General features: G+C 34.9%; 1 long non-coding RNA gene across 1 annotated transcript; it reads right to left on the bottom strand.

Annotated features, from left to right (window-relative positions):
- Positions 1–5,132: 5,132 nt before the first annotated feature.
- Positions 5,133–6,713, bottom strand: LOC141615105 (uncharacterized). The gene is made up of 3 exons (XR_012529624.1): positions 6,607–6,713; positions 6,426–6,496; positions 5,133–5,213 (listed from the first exon to the last, which is right to left on the bottom strand). It is a non-coding gene; the product is annotated as an uncharacterized LOC141615105 (long non-coding RNA).
- Positions 6,714–15,756: the final 9,043 nt, after the last annotated feature.

The raw sequence follows: 15,756 nt of genomic DNA, 5'->3' as shown, positions 1-15,756 counted from the left end.
AAATGGATTCAATTTCTTCATGTTCAAGACTTTTGCACTTGTCAAGATTCTTATTAACATAAGAATATTAACTTTATGCTAATATCCATCGAACAGGATATCTTAGAGATGTATTATTCTTCTCCTAATTCTTTCATCACTCACAGTGATCAATATGTCCCTTATATATAAGACTAGTAACACCACATTACTCCCACTAAACTACATGTATAAACAGAACTACTCGACAGTTTGAGAAAAGTTTATCACATGATCAAAACATAGAATTCAACTCCTTAACTTCTACTTAAGATTTCTTCTTAAGTTTGTATCCTACCTTAGGATAGTTGCGATTTATAAAACTCATACAAGATAATTTTAAAATCCAACTATATCAAATCATATCCGAATACAATGAAGCGTTGTTGTTGCGTGAAAAACCCTTTGCCGCCAACCAACCAAGCTAAATAAACATTTTCATGTTTTGCTTATTTCGGACTCAAGTGGATTTGAGACTAGATAAAGCATCTTAATAGGTTACAGGTTTGTTACTTTCAAAAATAACATGACTCCTGTCCACTTAGGTTTCGAATCAATAATTACTGATTTTGACCAAGAAGGAACATCTTCCAACGTCTTATTCTCAGTTTGTGGCTCTTGAACATTTTCTCCCACTCTGTCTTTTAAGAAATAACCCTCTTTTCTTTAATAGGCAGCATCACGAGCCACAAACCCTTTGTTCTCGTGCTCATGTAGGAAGAGAGAGTAATCTTAACTATCGAAACAAGCTACAATCTAGGTACCATGACTAACCATATCCCATATGAAAAGTAGATGATTGCTTTAACCATGCTTTATTTTAGTGGAAAATTTAAATGCCAGACAAATTTTATAACAGAAACTACCTCCAACTACAATGTAAAGATTCAATCATATCGTAATGAAAGTGAACTTGCGATACTATATCACACTCTTTTTGGTGCAGATAAAAGTCATCACTTTATTGTTCCCCATTTTAGCAAAGTAGTAATACTTTGGTTTTATAATCTGTAGGTTTTGGTACCTTTTAAACATTCATTGAACTTATTCAAAGAATTTCTCTTCTTACCTCATTAAGTGGATATCAAGTATCTACCTAATTCGTTGGTAAAAGAGATGAAGAAGTAATAACCTTTTGAAATAGTATTTGACCATGCACTTTAAAGTGTAAATAGGGCGAATATCTTGCACTATTCATAATCCTTTTCAAGAAAAAGTCATGAATTATTTTGCTTTGAATATAAGATTCGTACACACCAAAAGATTCCCAATCAAATGGTTTGGGAGACTAGTTAAAACTAGTTTCTAAATGTGAATTTCAATTGAGAATTGAGAAATGATTGGGGTCACCAACTTGAATCTTCTATTGATTTGTATGGTCTCACCATAAACCTAATCGTGGTATGTAAGAGTACAACGCTTGTTTTTAATTGCATAATGGTAAAACCCTTTACTTTTTGTGCAAAACTCAAATTATATTCTTATTTAGACATATTGTACATCATAACAATTATTGAGGTACATTTCTAAACTAAAACTAAAATGAGTACACTACAACATTCTTGCTAGTCGTCACACGATAATTCTAAATATTATGATGAAATCCACAAATTTGTATCAAATACTCATGATGTGGTATTTGGCAAGAATGCAATGTCAATGTCATAGATTTTCGAGAAGGAATATGTTGGAGTCACACGACCAACTTCACTGATCTTTACTTATTTGGGGTTTGTATCTATTTAAGTGTCTAACACCTTCTCTTTCAAACCTAGTTTTATCCTTAAAGATTAAGATAGGTACTTACTTCTTATTGCTCCCACTCACTTCAAGAATTTTCACTTGATGAAGACTTATCTTCATTTAAATTCCTGGTTAATCCTTCACAGGGGTTAACTCTATTGTGGTATTTGGTTAATCAAAATTTCTAACAAATCAATTTACCAATTTAACATTGTCATTTTTTTTAATTACTTAAGTGCTTAATGACAAGCGTTTAGGTTGAGCAATAAGACTTTTTAACCATGGACGCACAGATGATATTATTAAAACATATTTTGACTAATTATTACTTCTATTCACACTTCTTCACAAGAAATCATACATAGGCATGTTAGGAATTTAAGATATATACTAATCTTATATGACACACGACAACTCCTATGGAGTTCTATGGAATAGAACGATTCCTATGAAACTAGTCCATGCCCTATTTAAACGGTTCGACTGAGAATTTAGAAAGAGATTCTACTTGTCGTTAGTATTAGTGGTTTGGCGGAGACTCGTGTTACAATCGAATTGATATCGTATATGAGTAGGAGCGATGATAAAGAACAATATAAAACAACGAAATAATGGGAAAAGAAACATTCATTGTTAATATACGAAAACATTTTAACATGTTTTAGCATTTATATAATGACCTCCACCCAATTATATAAATGATTCCGAGATCCAAATCCATATTAACTCGGGCACCGGGAAACCGATACATCCCTCACTAATATAACTCGGTGGGTTAACTCTTTAACCGATTCTACAATTAGAACTCTCGGTCGATGAAATTACATTAAGTTCATCTCTAGCCCCGGAACATAAGACTAGTCTTGATGTCCCGTTGAGTCCAACCAAATTTCGCGTGTAATAATGTTTTATTATCCCACTTACCCAATCAAAATTGAAAGTACCCCCGGAAACGGAATCTACCCCAAATGTTAAAGGGATTCATGGGTCCTAATATTTGGAAAGGCTAATCTCAATTTTAAATATGCGAGAGGTCTTGTCGATTTATTATCTATCACCTTTATGTGAACTATATTAGTAAACTAACGATAATTATAATCGACACGGCCGAAAAGATGATATAAATATATATAAAATGCATGTGATGTTAATGGAGATTTGGCAATGCATGTAACATATAAAGGAAAAATACAAATCAATAAATAAATTTCCTAGTATGGCCTTCCTAAAATAGAAAATCTAATATTCTATTTACAAATTCGGAAACCAACTCCATTGGTCCCTAGAATCTTCAAATGGCACGCTTCCCAAGGACTCCGTTTTGATGGGAACGCCTTCCTGATTGGCACCGTCTTGATGGAACTCCTTTGGTCCCTAGAATCTTCAAATGGCACGCTTCCCAAGGACTCCGTCTTGATCGGAACGCCTTCCCGATTGGCACCGTCTTGAAGGAACTCCGGAAATACAAATATAATAAAATACATAGCTATTCCTATTATACATTTGTAATATGAAAAACTAGTAAAAATAAAAGTGATACAAGATCACATTAAATTACAACCGAATCAATATCCCCTTACATTACGGGAAATATCGATTAAAACTAAGGCCATACTAAGATAAAATTACATAATTCAAAATTATATAAATAAAATATGACATTCATCAATAAAAATTACAGCATAAATATATGTGTCTAACATGCCAAATTAATGTGCCAAATCGCCCTACTTAAATCTTATATCGTATATAATCCGGTTTTTTGGAAATGCATGATAATAACCTTTTAAAATCACAAATCAATACTTAAATCAAATTTAAACCCAAGTTAATTATCCTAACCTTCTTAGGACTCAACAATTAGTCTTCACTAAACATTTGACAATAATTCATCTTGGTTTTGTATTATTGCTTATTAAACTTCTCTTAATTATAACAATTACTCCCTCCGGCTTGCTGTTTTCTTCCCATTTCATTATATTACTCCTCACATATATTAGAGAAACGGGAAGAAAATTAAAAGCCAGAGGGAGTATGAAATAATTCCCAATAAATCATAAAAATTTGAAAAATTTCGAAATCACAATTTTGTAAATTCTGAAATATTACCATATCCAAAAACTCAATAACGTTTACATACAAATTATGAAAAAATCAAAATCAAAATTTTGGACATTCTTAAATAATTTCCAAAACCTGGAAATGACAAAATTTTAACCAAAAATTTCGAATTAATTTTTATGACTAATAAAGTTGTCCTTTTATCGAGTTATCACATAAAAATAAAAAAACATACCAAATCAATCAAAATTAATCATGCAACTTTAGATCTGATGTCCATATGATATATAAAACATTATGGAAAAATTTCATGCCATAAAATTCATTTTAGCTATTTTTACTAAAAATAGTCACTATTTATATCATTTTAACCATTAAAATTATAAATCATGCATAATAAATCACATTTATCTCAAAGTTTACATACAATCTTTAAAATATGTATGTGACATCATATTAAAATTTCATTGCCTGTTTCGAAGTTTAACTATTTTTAGTCATTTAACCTCCATTTATACCCTTTTTATCACATAAAAATCATAAAACATGCAAAACTAATCACAATGATCCGAAATTTTACATACAATATGAAAAATATGCATGTGAGTTCATACTAAAAAATCACGGCCAATAGTGAAGTTTAACTATTTTTAGTAAATAAAAGCTCATTTTACTCATTAAAATGTGACTATTTCGCTAAAAATCATTAAAATAAGCAATAATCATCCATAAATCATCAAAATGACCTAAATATATTTTAGAATCAGAATATATTACATGCAAAAATTTTCGTGGCTTTATCCTTATAAATCACAAATTTTAGTTTTAATTAAGTTACATTTAACTCGGAAAAACCAAACCGATTATGCATGCACAACCTATGCTCTGATACCACTTGAAAGGATTCAATAACCCTCTAATTAAACTCATTTAATTGATGATCTAAATTACTTTGATTTAGTCATGAGATCTAGTGCATGCATAACAAAAATAACAAGGTTAAACATGTTTCTTACATTGATAATGGACGAAATATGGGCACTGGGTTAGAACACCGTCCAAACCTAGATCTTGAGCTTAAACATATTAGGATGATCCTCAAAATCTTCAAGTATTCATAATGGAATATCTCCTCTTAGTTGCACCAAGACTATCTGTAACACCCCGGATTTTTATACAACAAAAAAAAATAAATAAAGTGAAATTCATTCATGCAAATGCCCTTGGTGGCGGAATCACCAGGGTAATCTGAATTATTACCAAACTTTACTTTTTAAAAGACAAAAATTAATTACAATGTAACAAAATATACTAGCTACATCTCTTTTAAACCCCGCCCGTTAGCCCAGACTAACCCAAACAGCAAATAATAGCATCCATGTACCAGCAACCTGTTAGTCATAGGAATGACAACCACAGTCAGTGGGGAGTAACTCAGACGCCCTCCCAGCCATATTACATCACGGTAAAGCAACTAAGTAATTAAGACTGATCAATAATATGGAAATGACTTGCCAATTAACTTTTCACACAATTAAAATCATAAGCTCACTATAAATTATTAACAATTTAAACTAAGTAAATCAAATGACCCATTTAACAATCGTAAACTTATTAAACAACCATATTATATCAGTTACCACTCAGTAAGGCGAAACGTCAAGGCCACTCATCACTGTTACCCTATCCCTACGGTAGGACTACGATAAATATACGGTCCCAGTCTAAGTATGGCCACACTCTCGGGACAAACAACCCCGATTCGACGATCACAAGGCCTATAAACATCTGGGCTGATGACCCCATAGACTCCATATTAGCCTATAAACAACCGGGCTAATAGGACGACTCCGACCTGCCTAGACTGCCTATACACACAACTACTAGGATACAAGTGACAAATAAGACGATTCATAATTACTCGAGTCAGTTAACTATTTAGCATGAATCAAAATTTACATTGGCAGCATATAAGTAACGACGACGTTTAATTCCAAAAGTACTCTTACAAATAGTACAACTCATGACCATATAAGTTTACGCAAGTTAGAGTAATATTACTTTATTCATTAAACAAACATAATAACAATAATAATGATGTTATTTAAGAAGTCTCACTAAGTAAAATATCCTACTGCAACCTAAGCAATTTTTAATCATGAAATAAGACCTGAGAGTAAACACGTAGAGAGTAGCAAAATAAGGGTTTGATCATCTATATACAAAGCAAGTATTGAAGCCTTTAGTAATCTCATAAACACGTTCTGCGCCATATAAAACACACTGTAATACTTAATAAAATTAAACAAAGTACGTAACTTAACATTTGTTTTCAGATGTTTATATGATGTTGGTGATGATGTGATAAAGTACACACAAATACGTATGTCTACGCCACATATTTATTGACCTACAAAGCCAAGCAACCTCTTACGCATGGAACAAGTGAACAATCCATCGAAAACGAATAAGCACAAGCATCGTTTTATAGCATACAAGAATTCCAATGAAACATATATGAATCATTTGAGCAATTATCGACCAATCTAGCATACAAGATCGCAAAACCGCGACGTAATACCGAGGACAGTCGTCGACGTTACCTTTAGCGCTCAATATTCAATAGCGGCATCAACGATGTAAGAGTTAGCGTCCAAGTCATCTACGTTTGAACCTATGCCGCAATCGGTATCGAAACGGCATTAAACACAGACGTTTTCAGCCATTGGGAAACGCTATACATGAGATGAAGTGGAATGAAACTAGTACTAATGTGAAACTTACCGCAAGATGAAGAGATTGGCACAAGAACCAAGAAAAACCGGTGAGGAACGATAGAGAACGGAGTTAATGACGATGAGTGTTTTAGAGCAACAAGGAATGTATATTGGTTCCTCGTGAAAGATAGAAGATTGGAGCTACTTGCTTTCCTGTTTCCTTTTAAAGGAGATAACGATCTACCACGAGAATCATGGGGTTGACCCACCACACCCATATTTTACGAGACTAGTTTGTTGCGAATTACAATTAGATTCTATCTCACGACTATCTGACACATAATAAAATAAGAGGTACGATAATAAAAATACAAGATGATAATAATTAAATAACTATACTATATAAAATGATTTAATGGCGTAAATAAATACGACGACTTTACAGAAAATTGTATTATCGTTTTAATAAAATAAAGCTCAAAAATAATAATTATTGTGACGAAAAATTGCAGGTGTTACATTATCCCCTCCTTTTAAAAAGTTTCGTCCTCGAAACTCGAAAATAGAAATAAATCTCATAGAATGTGAGCAAATAGCATGAAATTTAAAGGAGATTCAACAAAATAGTTTGCAAAAATATGAAAAATAAAAATAAACAAAATTATATGTTAACAATGGACCGTAGGGATTCCCGCTTCAGTCAAGAACACTTAACAATCGACAAACCGAAAATAATATGGAGGGAATCAAAATTTCAAAATCCTTTAAATAGGAATTACTAAGAGCAAAATTTGTAATTGGACGTCTCAAATTCCAATTTATAGAATCATACTATACGCAAAACAAAATGAAAGAGCTTAATTTACAAGCTTGCAGTAAAACACCAAATAATATAATAATATTAATTTAAGATAATTTTGAAAATTTTACAATAAGAAAAAAATGATAATACAATAAAAGAGCATTGAACACTTCAGTGATCACTAAGAACGAACGTATATGAAATAGATGGAAGCGAAAACTAGACCTTCTAAAAGTAAATAGTTGAAATTGAGAGAATGAGCGAATTGCGAAGATGGGGCGTCCTTGAAAAGCAGGCAGTATATTTTAAAGGTATAAGTTTATGATAAAACAAGGTGAGAAACGACAAAGATGAACATAGAACAGAGGCATAACTAAAGAAATTCTGAACGGAAAGCAACGTTGCACACTCAGATCCTGAGATAATAAAATACAAACTCAAAAGACTCCTCGTGTTTCTCTCATATCGCTATTAAGTAATGGCATGGCTCAATTGAGCATCCCCAAAATCAAAAATTGTCAATTTATACATACACAATCAACCTAACAAATGCCATTATCCTCGACGTTTCAGTAATTTCACAAATTCTAAATCGCTAATTCCTTGAAGACATATCTTACCCATTTCGTGACTAGAGTTACTAACACAGACCCTATTAAGTCCATCCATCTACTTAGTAATTGAGAGTCCCTCAAATCTCAGAAAATTCCTGAAGTAGTGAATCATATCTTCAAAATTTTAACACCTCATAATTAGCTCTCAATCGGAACTTTCATGTTGACCTATGATATTAATAACACTCCTCTATTTTTGTGATGGCATAAGCTAAAGTCCAACCAAAACCTCATAGCCATAAATCTTTTATGAGCTCTACTCTTTCAAGAGTCAAATCATTGTCATCGTTAAGCTAAATGTCACCATAAATTATTATCCACTCCTCAAGGATTAGCAGCAATAACTCATATATGTAACAAATTATTATCTCACATCCCCAAATATATCAACCATGAATTAACAGGATTACCAACCAGGCCTTCAACTTTAAGTCAACTAAAATTTTCGATATTAAAAAAAAAACATCACAACTATTCATAATCACACATTACTAAAGCCCAATTTCCACAAAACGGATGTTTATCTAAGCAACACAAAATTTAGTGTCTAATTCTTTCCATTGAGCTCCTAGGTTCCCAGATATCTTTCAAAAGTAATTGAGGTCTTACATTTAACTCAAACCTCAATATCACATTTAAATGTCTAAACTTCCAAAATCATCGTTACTAATATGATGGTGTATTACAACTGCGAGATTACCCGCAATACCCGACCATAAACTTACTTAGTAAACCCAAAGGAGATAAATTAAGCCTCAGATATAAGAGACCAAGCTCAAAAACCCCAAAATTAAAATCCGTCAAGCTCTCGAAACCTAGCCCCTCAAACTCATCCACACATGAGGGAAATCATTATCCTATGCAAGGATACGAAGAGAATGAAACGGATTTAGACGAGTAGGAAGGATTTGGTAACTATAGATGACACATAAAAAGTGTATGTTTAAGTGATCTATACGAAGGAATATTTGAAAGGAAGATGATAAGAATCAACAAGACTACATACTAAGACGATATAAAATTTTGAATTAGGAGAAGCAATTCATATTAAACATATTATAAACAACTACCTTGGCATGTGAAGGAAAAACGTTCACTAGATGACACAGAAAATACAAAGTAAATCTAACTCACAATTCACAATATCCTAAAGGGCTCTATCTCTCTCCAACACTTATGGTCCATCAGAATTACGAATACCTTTAAACGTCAAGCTACTAAATTCCAAAAACTGGTCTCACAAGTTTTACAAGACTTTTAGTCAAATAACAAACATCTTGTTGGTCGCTCGGCAAACGTGAACCCAAAATGAGGCATCTTACAACAAACCTTTCTGTTTAAACTTATACACACCTAACTAACACTAAAATTCAAGTACTTTGACTTTCACGTAAGCCTATAACCTTAATCTCCGAATTAACTTCTCAAACAGAAATCTTGTTACTCAAATGTTTTATCAATTTCCCTCCTTAAACTTTACATCAAACCCGTACATCATCGTATCATGGCATTAGCCACTCAGGGTGTAAATATTGCTCAAATCAAATCAACAGTAACGATAAGAACTTATGACATCCCAGAAAGATGTAATACAAAACTCTCACCCATCCTAATTAAGTTATAAAAACCCAAAATTTTTACATCTTATCTTTTCGTGTGTCTAGGGAGGTCCTTTAAACAATAATTATGGCTTTTTGACAAATACAAAGCAGATAAGTGGCAAATTACAGTTACAACGCGAAAAATCTAAAATCCTGAATTTTCAACATGATCGCACTAAAAGTTCAATATCTCCTAAACTGTAAACCAGTTCTAGGAAAGACCACTTGTATAGGCAAGTTAACTCAAAATTCCATCGAGAAACTTAAATCATAAAGATGACAAAACTGCGATATTGTGTCCTCCATTTTCCAACTCACTTAACAAGTTAACCAATATGGCAGCACCAATAAATTTTTCAAATTATTACTATAACCTCACCATTAATCCATCCAAAGAGTCATAATCCTTGGCATAAACCACCCTGCTAGGTCTTATAAACTCTCAATCGCTCTCGACCCAGCTCACAAGAGGATGACAAAAAGGTTATGAAAGTAGCAGCAAACATAGGGACATGTATATAGACAAAGGTTGAAGATTAATAGAATAGTGTAAGAAACACAAACACCGTCCTTTTTCAAACCGTCGTTATTTTCTCACAATTATAAACGACGGAATTAAAAACCGTCCTTTTTCAAACCGCGGACCAACTAGTCCAACACAAAAACCTCGGACAATTGAGTCCAATACACAAAACTTCGGACCAACAAGTCCAAAGCCCAGGACCAATAATTCCAGAACACCAAGTCTAGGACCAACAAGTCCAAAGCCCAGGACCCATGAGTCCAACACGCAAAATCCCGGACCAATGAGTCCAAAACACCAAGTCCAGGACCAATAAGCCCAAAGCCCAGGACCAATAAGTCCAAAACACCAAGCCCACGACCAACAAGTGCAAAGCCCAGGACCAATAAGTCCAAAATACAAAGTCCAGGACCAACAAGTCCAAATCCCAGATCAACGAGTCCAACACACCAAATCCCGGACTGACAAGTCCAAAACACCAAACACTAAAACCTCAACCAAAACTGCTTCACACCTAAGTCCTTCCAGAGACTATTAGGGGGAGACCTATCTAGGCTTCTAAGGATCCCCCTCAAACTCGTAATATTACACCTTAACCTTTAAGATCCAGACATGGGATTCTGATCCCACATTTCTTTACCAACCATTTCGTGCTCAGGCCACATCAAGCCTGAGACCCCATTCAGCACCACATTACAAGCCGTAACCCATCGGCCTAAACACCACAAAATACAAACTCCATATTTTTATCTGTCAACCAAACCTATTATTAACAGGATCCACATTCCATAATGTCGAAGCCATTTTCACCCTGACCCATATACGAAGTCTTCAAAAAATATTGCTCCCCGCAACGGGACATGCACATTTCATTCTTAAAGTCCACTTTTTAGCATGCTCACGTATCAAGAAATATTTTCACAAACTATGCCTCTTCGATTCATGGTCAAGAGGGATTTCTCTCTAATCAACTTTCGAGTCACCAAACGGAATTTACCGTCGTGACCCTAAGCTCCAGATTTTTATCTGTCAAACAAACCTATCATTACCAAACTCCACATTCCATAATGTCGAAGCCATTTTCACCCTGACCCAGATACGGAGTCCTCGAATGCTTTGCTACCGAGAACGGGACATACCTAGTCTACCCTTAGAGTCCATTTTTTAGTGTGCTCACATGATAAGGAACATTTTCAAAAATTGCACCTCTTCGATTCATGATCAAGGAGGGATTCTCTCAAATCAATTTTTCGAGTCACCAAGCGGAATTTACCATCGTGACCCTCACACTTTAAGGTCCTAACAGTTCGCATAAGCACACACATTCAGAACTACGATCTGGTTTGATTTCACTTCATGTGAATACATAGGTAGTCCTTCAAGGACACAACCATACACCTCAAAATCAATTATCAACACACACTCAGAACTACGATCTGATTTGATTTCGCACACACGCGAATACGTAGGCAGTCCAAATACAAGGACACAACCAAACCCCCACACACATTCAATTTTCACATCTTCAATTATCAACCCATTTCACACCCAACAGAACTACGATCTGGTTTGATTTCGCAAACACGCGAATACATAGGCAGTCCTCCAACAAGGACACAACCGCACAACCCTTTCAATCTCAACTATCAACATCAATCTTCAAAAGGAGCCCACCCAGCTGCAAAAAACTAATCTTATACCTATTTACTAGGGGCTTCATCCTTAAGACGTCGCCCATTCCTCCTTTTGGCAAATTCCCACCTTCTCACTCTGGGGCTTCTCTTTCGAGATGTCACCCATGCTTTATCCTCAAACATCTTTTGAGTCTCAACTACAGTCCAAAATAAAACCGCCCATATCCTAGTGCTCGGTTCGGATGATGACAAGGTCTTGGTTCTGCTCTCCGAATCATCATGCCTCAGAGAAGGATCTCAAACGAAGAAATGGTGGCAAAGATGTCTGGACAAGATATTCCCCAGCCGAGCAGACCTTCTACTCCAACGATCAGACGTGCGTGGCCCCCCTTTACTTGGCTAAAGAGTTGCAGACACATAAGCAAAGTTTGTCAGAGTCACCCGTGTGTCGTGTCGATACAGAGTTTGTATCACGTTCACGACCGCCTGTTTGTCAGTCTGTCAGTATGCGCCCGTATGAGTCAATGTCGTAACGGTCACGTGTCTCCAATATATCAAATCACGGATCTACGAGTAACAAGAATTAATTTAAGCTTCACAACTTTCGAAACTTCTATCTCCCCTCACGCGAGATATTATGTGCTTCTATGCTTATGTGCTTACATGCTTACGTGCCTACGCGCTTGTCTATGCGACTGCGGATTTGTGTGGTTACTAACCATGAAGGTAATCTTGAGAAGAAAATCTCACTCCAACTGAGTACTGGATTCTTCCCAACAAATGGCGACCCGTCAAGTCCAAGGGCTTTAACCGCATCAATTACATGGCATACGCTACCTTCTAACGAGCAACAACTCATATCCCGATTGAGTCCTGAGAAGTTTCTAACTCCCCAGCGAGTCCTATTTTCAAATTGATGTCACATAGGTCTTTCAAATATCCTCACAACATCATTCATGATCCCGACGCAGCGCTCTCCCTAAATGGTTTTCCATAGAGCCTTGCGTATATAATTTATCCCCACGGAGTTCATTTAGGACCCCTAACAAGTTGGAGTTCGTCGCTCCCTAGCCGAACCTATCAACGTCAACCTGTTTGGAAGTTATTACCAGACAATATCCTGAAATAAGCTATTTTTCACAGTCGATCATTCGACCATTGATGGCTGGCGAGCCTCAGAACGCACCATCAACATGGCTGGCGAGCCTTAAAACGCACCTTTGACATGGCTGGCGAGCTTAAAAAAGCACCGTCAACATGGCTAGCGAGTCTCAAAATGCACCTTCAACACGGCTGGCGAGCCTTTGCGCGCAATTGATTTAAGGACGTATCCCGAAGATGCCTCAGGTATGACCCCTTCTTATGGCTGGCAAGCCTTTATAAGTAGTCTAATAGAATTTAAACGACCCGAATCAGAAGATAACAAACTCTAAAATGTTCCCGACGGCAGGTCCTTGTCTCGAATCCCCGATTTACCTCGACGTCGCCCTTCCCGACGGCAGTTCCTTGGCTCAAACCCTTTTGAGTCGCCTCGACGTCGCAATGGTCTTCAGGTTGTAATCTTCGATTGACCTGGAGGCTATACTTTGACTTTCGCCCCGTCCAAGCCTCAGTCAAAGTGGGGGCTCTGTAGATACCCGAGATCGCACCTTCCAAAAACCACCCGATGATGATCGGACTATAACGTGTTTTTGATATGCGTGCGTGGATTGGCTATACATGAGACGGTTTAATGCACTACTCGGATATGAAAAATGATTTCATAAATGGTTTTCTAACTTCATTTGCCTTAAAATAACACTATTTAGAGTTAAAACCGTCTTCGGACCCAGAACCGACTCAGAATCCCGCAACTCGAGTCAACCTGAGTCAACCCGAGTCTGGAATGTCAAACATAATGCCATGAATGTCTTTATCATGTCATTTCCATTAAAATGACCCTAATTAGAGTCAAAACCGACACCGGGCCAAAAACCGACTCCAGATTCAAATCCCGACTCACACTGGTCAAACCCGAGTCTAGGGCACAAAATACCTACTCCAAATAACACCCAAGAGCATGCTTACACGGCCAAGAAACCACATAAGACAATAAATCACAACCAACAAAACATTGGTTAGAACAAATGGAAAATCCAAATTTGCGGAAAGGACAACACACCCATTTGGATCACTAGGTGCCTCGTGCCTAAAGAGGCTATCTCCTTAGCCTCCAAGCAAACTCAACCGACCTACCACCCCAGATTTCTCTATAAATACCCACCTTCACATACCATAATCTTCACGCTAGCGTCCGCCCCCTCACATCTCCCTTAAACTTCTAGACTCGACTTCCTATGTCACAAAATCGACACGTGTTTTCGACCTACAGATCGAAAACACAAGCTTTACACATTTTGTTTGGTTCCGTCGCCGTGCATTCGACCGACCCATTCGACCAACTCAACATTAATCAACATGTTTTTCAACAACATATTTTCAACTCATTTTGAAAACAAAATCCTTTTTTAAGGCACTCTTTCAAACTTCTTTGATCGCGAGTAGTCACAACGAGAAAACCAACTCTAAAGTCGTCTACCTCGCAAACATCAATACACGTAAGTTTGAGGGTGTAAATATATCACTTATTTCAAGCCTTTACTGTTTTTATGAGTTTATAAGCATGAACAATGCATAACACGATTCAAATATAGATTAGATGAGACAAAACCGAGTTTTGGCCCGAGACAGAAGCTCTTTGCTATGCAAAGAGGCTCGCACCTCTTGTGGCTGCTCGGGTCAGACTCAAACGTGTTTGAGTTTATCTTCCTTCAACACTTTCTTTTATTTTTACTTCTTTTCTATTACGGTTTTTACCATTTGAATTCATTTTTATGACAAATATTTTAACCATCCTCTATTTATTAAAAGATTAGGCGATTCTACGTTTTTTCCCCACTAAAAGTTAATCTAGAATTGAGCCTTCTGGCTTAAGACACTACACGGGCCAAATGTCCAATCTAAACTATTCCCTAATAAATTTCCACATAAATAGAAAAGTAATCTTAATAGCAATCTGTCTAGCATCTGATCACACTATCAAGCAAATATTCATTGCCAAAAATAATTTTTCTAAATTTATAATTAATCATCATCTAATTATTTTATATATTACGTAAGATTACAGCTATAATTAATAATCATCTAAATATGGGAACTACGTCTAATTTTTTTATAATATAATTAATTTATCTAATCATTATCTAATTAATCATCATTAAACGTGAGATTACAGGGTTGTATTGTAGTGTGTTATGAGAATATTTTTTCTCTTTTAATATATACAATGAGTATTTCTTTTTAGTAATATGTAGAACTTTTAGTTGCATGTAATGACAATATTATTTTTAACAATAATTATAGTAGAGGTTAAGACAGTAGATAGTTTGAATGTAATCCAATTGTAGTCAACAACTTTTTTTTTAACTAATAGTACTAATATTATTTTTTATATTTAAGTAGACCATAAAGTTAAATAAAAAGTGTTTTTATTTAATGTCAATACCTTAATTGTAAATAGCTATACGTAACAAAATCTAAAAAATGTCGTGTTGTAGCACGGGGTCTAACCTATTTATTTACTAATACGGGTTAAAAGTGACAGAACTTTATAAAGAAACACTTTCATTAATAAATAGATTAAATATCCATGATAATGTTCATGAGGTGGTTTCACATCCCCTATTTACTAAATGAATAGGTGAATTAACAAATTTTCCCTCTAAAAAATATCTTTTTAAATAAGAAAACTATTGATAATTTAATTGTATTCACTAAATAAATAAGGAAATTAATAATTATAATTTATTTCATTATATAATTATTTTTATTAAAATTAATCTTTTCATCAAATTATATAATTTTCACTAAGCGCTAAATTATAATATTTTAATTAAAATATAAATAATATAAAACTATAAAATATTAAATCTTTATTGATGTTATTATTTAAGAATGAGTTGACTCATACTATGTATAAACAAAACTAGAAATCGTTTTGATTA

This window comes from Silene latifolia, chromosome 11 (genome assembly GCF_048544455.1).
Source record: "Silene latifolia isolate original U9 population chromosome 11, ASM4854445v1, whole genome shotgun sequence".
Taxonomy (NCBI): Eukaryota; Viridiplantae; Streptophyta; class Magnoliopsida; order Caryophyllales; family Caryophyllaceae; genus Silene; species Silene latifolia.
The sequence above is the reverse complement of the archived record's forward strand: the minus strand, read 5'-3'. Positions and strand labels throughout refer to the sequence as shown.